The following is a 6,591-nucleotide window of genomic DNA, read 5'->3' as shown; positions in this document are numbered from 1 at the left end:
GCTCGTGTGAAGTTTTACTTATAGATACCCTGGTTTGGGTACAAAACCTCGCGGACCAAAACCTCGCCTGGCCAAAACCTCGCGGCCCAAAACCTCGCCGCCCAAAACGTCGCGGGGCCAAAATCTCGCGGGCCAAAATCTTGCCGGGCCAAAACCTCACCTTGCCAAAACCTCGTCTTCCAAAACCTCGCGCCCCAAAATTTCGCCATACCCAAAATCTCGCCTGACCAAAACCTCGTTGTAATGATCTCGTGACACAGAATCTCGCCTGGTCTAAATTAAGCGAGACGTAGTGTCGCCTGGGAGGAAATGTCGTCAGGATAAAACCTCTTCACGACGATTTCTTCAATGTAGAATGTTCAATATATTACTATATGTATATATTTAGTAATAACACATAATTACATTAAAATAATGACAAGAAAAATTCTAATGCATGCTTTGGAAATATATATATATATATATATATATATATATATATATATATATATATATATATATATATATATATATATATATATATATATATATATATATATATATAAATTAAATGATTATGTTTGTTACATTATACCTCTTGAGCCATCCTACCGATCTCAAACAAATTTTCAACATAGATGAGGTTAGAGCTTAGGATGTCTTTTATAATTTCACTTTGTCCGCACAACAAAAGGGAGGGGGAGGGGGATATATATACATACAGAGCCGTAGCTAGAGATTTCGGCGCCCGGGGCAAAGTAGAATTCGGCGCCCCTACTCTCACCACACCAAGCTCTTCCTTTTTTTCTTTTTACTTAATAAGAAAAGCAGCAGATATTGTTATCTGAATTTTTATTAAGCTGCCCACGAGGTTTTGGCGGTGAGGCTTTGGTCACGCGATGTTTTTGGTGGCGCGGTTTTGGCCCGGCGAGATTTTGTCCCGCGAGGTTTTGGCCACGCGAGATTTTGGGCGGCGAGGTTTTGGCCACGGGAGGTTTTGACCGGTGAGATTTTGGGCGGCGATGTTTCGGCCGCGAGATTTTGTCATTATCCCAGATACCCTATTTATAAACTGAGTTTCATCAAAATAATGCTCTGACAGATACCTGTCCCTTGAAAGTCGACTCTGGGATAGTAATGTGAATTTTAAAAACAAAAAGTGTCAGTTAAATTTTGAAGCAACTTTAGTATTTTTCTCTTTCTTTGTAAAATTATGAATACAATTTCAAATTAGATGTCATCCTAACAGCAGCAAGATCTCAGGATTTGCAAAACAGATTTAAGTATGGATACTTTGGCCAGGTCTTATGAAAGTATGTATTTCATGTAATCACGTGTTTGTGCATAAACATTTTTCTGGGAACGACACATTTTGAAACGGATTTACCTAACAGTTGCATGTTTGCATCTGAAATGTTTTGGAATGTATTTGTTTAAAACGTAGTATACTGGATGTCCTGTTATCTTTTAGCTTATGAAAAAAAAAAAATCATATTTAAACTTTTCAACTTTGAGCTACAAAATATTTGTTGAAAATAGTCCACAACTAAAGCACTTCGTGCCTCAGTTTATGCGTAAGTTAATATCTAAACACTGGGATATATTAATTATTAGTTGGGGCTTAATGCGACGTATTAGTATCAATTAGGCGTATTACATGCCCTCATGTCATGATATCATATTATGTTGCCACTCTGTGTAAAACCTGCAAACTCCCTCCTTGGACAGTGGAAAAATAATTCTATAGACGTCTTCAATATTTTCATTTCGCTTCTTTTTTAAAGTCCCATGATTATACGTAGATGGTAAGGGAGACAGTAATAATGAAATAATTGGATGATAATGATGGAATAAAGAAAGTGGGAGGAAACAGTGCTATCCCAAGAAAACCCACGCATACGGCGACTATAATATTATGAAAAATAGTTTGGTCCAAAGATGAGACATGTTTTTATAGCAATCGATAGGTCTTACCCAGGAATGTAATGGGGCGTATACGGCGTATACCCACTTAAATTTGTTTTAGTCCAGCGTATACTTAAATTTACGAAAGAAAGAGCGTATATTGGGGTGCGTATACGCCAAGTAGTCTTGCGTATAGTATACTTTTGAAAACGATCGAACGTATACATACCAAAAATTCTAGCATTACACCACTGGTCTTACCAAGCTGAACACAATGATATACCTGAGTGTAAAAAAAGAGTCATGCGTAGCTTTCGAGAAAATGAAGAAAGCCAATCAATTTGTAAACCTGAAAATTTATGCTGTACGAGAACCATGTCACTTACTGAGCTGAAAGTGATACCGAAATATAGTTTCATTAAGCTCTTCGTTATCATACTGACACGAGGAAAACACATAATATGGTCTATGAGATATAGCCTAAAATTGTCATTAACTCTTATTTTTTTTTTTTTTTTTAATCTCTTTAACTAAAATATTATCCAAATGTAAGACATGTATGAGTTAAAAGATCATGTCAAGCTGAATAAAATAACATTATTATTATTAAGTATTCTGCCTTTCGGCAGGTCCTGGGACTAATGAGGATTTTTTTCTTCAATTTTAGATTTTGGCCTGGAAATGTTTCTTCCACTTTTGTCGATCTTCAGCTTCCTCTTTTAACTCCCAATATTTTCTCCTATATTTCAAATCATCTATCAGCTGTGTTCTTCTTCTTCCTATTCCTCGCTTCCCTTCCATCTTTCCTTCTATGGCGATGTGAAGAAGACAATTTCTTCGCAAGATGTGCCCAATCCAATTGACCTTTCTACGAAGGATGGTGGCTAGAAGTGTAATCTTTTCTTCTATCCGTTTTAAAACATCTTCGTTTGTTGCTCTCTCTGTCCATTTTATCTTCTCCATCTTCCTCCAACACCACATTTTGAAGCTCTCCAAATATTTCCTATCTAACTTCCGTAATGTCCAAGTCTCTGAACCATTCAGTCCAATGCTCCATATATAGCACTTGACCAACTTCTTCCTAAGTCAATATTGAGTCTGCTAGTTAAGAGTGATCTTTTCTTGTTGAATGCTTCTTTAGCTATGGCAATTCTTAACCTGATCTCTTTGGTGCTGTAAGCGTCTCTCCTCAAAATACTTCCCAGATACTTGAAATTATCGACCTCTTCAAGTTCTCTTTGTTCTACTTTGATCCGTAAGGGCGTGTTTCCGCGGGATATTCTCATGACTTTTGACTCTTCGATGTTAATTTCCATTCCATACAGTTTTCCAGTGTCAACTATTTTGTCAATCATCTCCTGTAGTCCTCCTTCGGTTTTAGCTATTATAACCGTATCATCTGCATACTTGATCTTGTTAATGATCTGCCCTCCAATCTTGAAATCTCCAATTCCCATTAATGTCTCCTTCATTAAACATTCTCTGTAAATGTTGAATAATTGGGGCGACAAACTACATCCTTGTCTGACTTCTCTTCCAATCCCCACACTATTGGTTTCTCCTTCATTCAAGCGCAGCTTCATTCGTTGTCCTATGTACAGGTTTTGAATGAATCGTCGATCTCTCCAGTTGACTCCGATTTCTTTAAGTATTTTCAAAAGTTTCGTCCAATTGACTCGGTCGAAAGCTTTTCGCCAATCGATGAAGCACAAACACAACTCTTCCTTTACATCAAGAATTCTTTCTCATATAATTCTCATCAATCCAATAGCATCTCTGGTGCCTTTTCCTTTCCGGAATCTAAATCGATTTTCTTCTAACCTCTCATCTATCTTACTTTCCAGCCGCCTATTCAGTATACATGCAATGATCTTTCCAGTATGGGAAATCAGGCTAATGGTTCTGTGATCGCTGCACTTCTTTGCTTGGTTTTTCTTGGGTAATGCAATCATTGTAACATCAAGAAAATCCTTTGACCATTCTCCACTCAGGTAGATATTGTTAATAAGTGAAGTCAGCACTTTCATTGCATTGTCTCCTAATTCCTTGAGCAAATCTACTGATATGTCGTCGTCTCCAGTGACCATTCTCCTTCGCATGTCTTTGATTGCTTGTATTACTTCACTTTTGAATATACTGGGTCCTTTTTCATCATCATCCACCTCTTCCTCTGCTTCGATCGCAATATCTTTGGGGCGGTTCTTCTGATCATACAGATCTTTCATGTATTCCTCCCAAATTCTAAGGATTCTTTGATGGTCAGTAGTTACATTACCTTCTTGATCTTGAATGCCGAATGTTCGTATACTTTTGTTAGCTTTCCCTCCTAATTCTTGTGCTTTCTGGTACATCAGATCATATCTGCCGCGCCGAAGGTAAATTCTTATGTGCAATTTTCGAAAAAATTGAAGAAAACGAACTTCAGTGACGCGAAAAAGCATGTCGCTCGTTTCAATATTAATGACAGTTTCTATTTTGCTGAAAGAAATTTTTCGTTATTAAACTTAGCGTAACAGCCCTTTTTGTGTCCCTGAGCCGCTCCCAACGGCATCTGTTAGCGACCGGCTGAACTATGCCCAGCCTACTGAAGGAACACATGGCCAGCGCTGTGAGTCTCCCTGTCTCAAACAGGCGTATCAGGATATTTCTAGACCTACAGGCCGTCATATCTTTTATTCACGTGACTCCCCGGTTTGTCTCATGACGCTGGGTGGACGACGAAAATTGGAATGCACCGGCCGGGAATCACACTTAAGTCCAACGCTCTAACTACTAGAAACACAGGGTCCCCTAATTCTTATTTAACGCATTTTATATTTTATTTTATAACTGCTAACTAGCAGATTGCTGTTTGTCGTTTCCTAAAGATGACGAATACTTTTTACATCTTTACGCACATTCTATTTATAACTAGTGAAATGAAAAAGCAAGACGCATTAGGAGCATTCTAAGTCCTCGAAGATGATGTATTGAGGCATAAAAGAAAAAGATGTACTCTATATGCTACTGCTCTTACAAGAAACCCCTTGAGTGCGAGGTCGGAAGTGCAATCTCTAGTAAGGCTCATTTGACGGTGTAGTGTAAAAATGATGACAGAAAAACTATTAGCTGCTAATGACTCACCATGTGCATCAGGAGGGCGACAGAAAATAAGTATTATTTGTCCGAGAGGTGCAGAGATCAACCTTCTATGGGATATATGTGTTACACTCCACAAAATGGACATCGTCGACATTCACGAAATGTTCAAAACAAACGATTAACTTGCACCATGAACACCGAATGAAAAATAACGCGCTACAGTTTTCACAAATGTTCTCACCATCAAGATCGAAGGCGAACTTCTTGGGAGGTACAAACCAAGCTCAAATATGTATCCACTTTTAAAGAATGCATATAGAATCATATTGGTGTAACGCATGCCATTACATTCCATCAGTTCTCACCTCCCCAATATATCAATATGATTCTATAGTGCATTCTTTAAAAGTGGATAACCTCAACACCTGAAAATATTAGTTCTCTCACTGGCAATAAGGGACCAAGCACACCAAAATCATGCGCGTTAATAATTATGCCAAGCATAAGCTGTGCATTAAAAAAAAAAAAAAAAAAAAAAAAAAAACCTCAAAGAAAATTTATACACACTAAAACTTCCATTTTAACGCTTTCTATTTTCACCCATAGATATTGAATCACGAAACGTATGTTAAGAACTAAAGTTGAAAAAGGTGAAGAATGCACCAGATAAATAGTTTGTTGAAATCTTATGTAGTGTTAAATGTAGAACTTCTGAAAAGTTTTTATTAAAAAAAAAAAAAAAACCACGAGTGTACAATATTTTTTGCAATATATCATTTTAAAAAAAGTCGTAACATCGGATTTACACACGGAACGTGCTGCATATAAGCAGAATCGTTTCCAGTATCACTGTACTTAAGGGAGGGCTTGAACCGGGTTAGCCCAACGATCTACGCCACTAATGATAGCTATGCTCCCATCGAGAAATGATGTACGCATTTGTAAAATCAAGCAACGATACCCGCATCATGCAGGGATGATACCAAACTATGTTAATTTTTCATTGGTATTCAGGTAAATCCCTGATCTCCGTCTATTGACAAGGTTAAGGAATATGCTGTCTTCACCACTAAAATCCTCAAATTCAGCTACGTTAAGGATGGTCGTTGAAAATACTTTTTGACTCGAACACATCACACACTACCACTTGCATATTACTTACTTTCTAGGGCAGCGTTTCCCAACAGCTGTGCCGCGGCACACTGGTGTGCCGCGAATGGGCCGCTGGTGTCCCGCGAGGAAATCGAAACAAATTATTAATTCTATAGGAACCAAATTCTAAGATATAGGGGAAATGTATATTTGTATTTCACATTACTATGAACCTCTACTAAACTATAAATCTACAATTTTAAGTTTCATACTGCTTTACTTTTCTGTACATTTTTAATGCTGAAAAACGTATTTATCATTGTCATGACCATTATTGCTTCTTTATTGTTGCAGACTATTTCGTAACTTGAAATTTTAACATATCATTCAATAAATTCAACAAAGCAAACATGCATACAAATTACCTACCTTTGTGTTTTAAAAGTATAGGAGATTTGTTTATTTGTTCCTTATTTACTGATCTTCCCTTTTAGTGAAAGGTTAGATACAGTTTTCAAAAGAGAAAGTGGATTT

The sequence above is a fragment of the Thermobia domestica genome, chromosome 8 (genome assembly GCF_964235325.1).
Source record: "Thermobia domestica chromosome 8, izTheDome1.hap1.1, whole genome shotgun sequence".
In the NCBI taxonomy this organism is placed as follows: domain Eukaryota; kingdom Metazoa; phylum Arthropoda; class Insecta; order Zygentoma; family Lepismatidae; genus Thermobia; species Thermobia domestica.
This window is presented reverse-complemented; position numbering follows the sequence as displayed.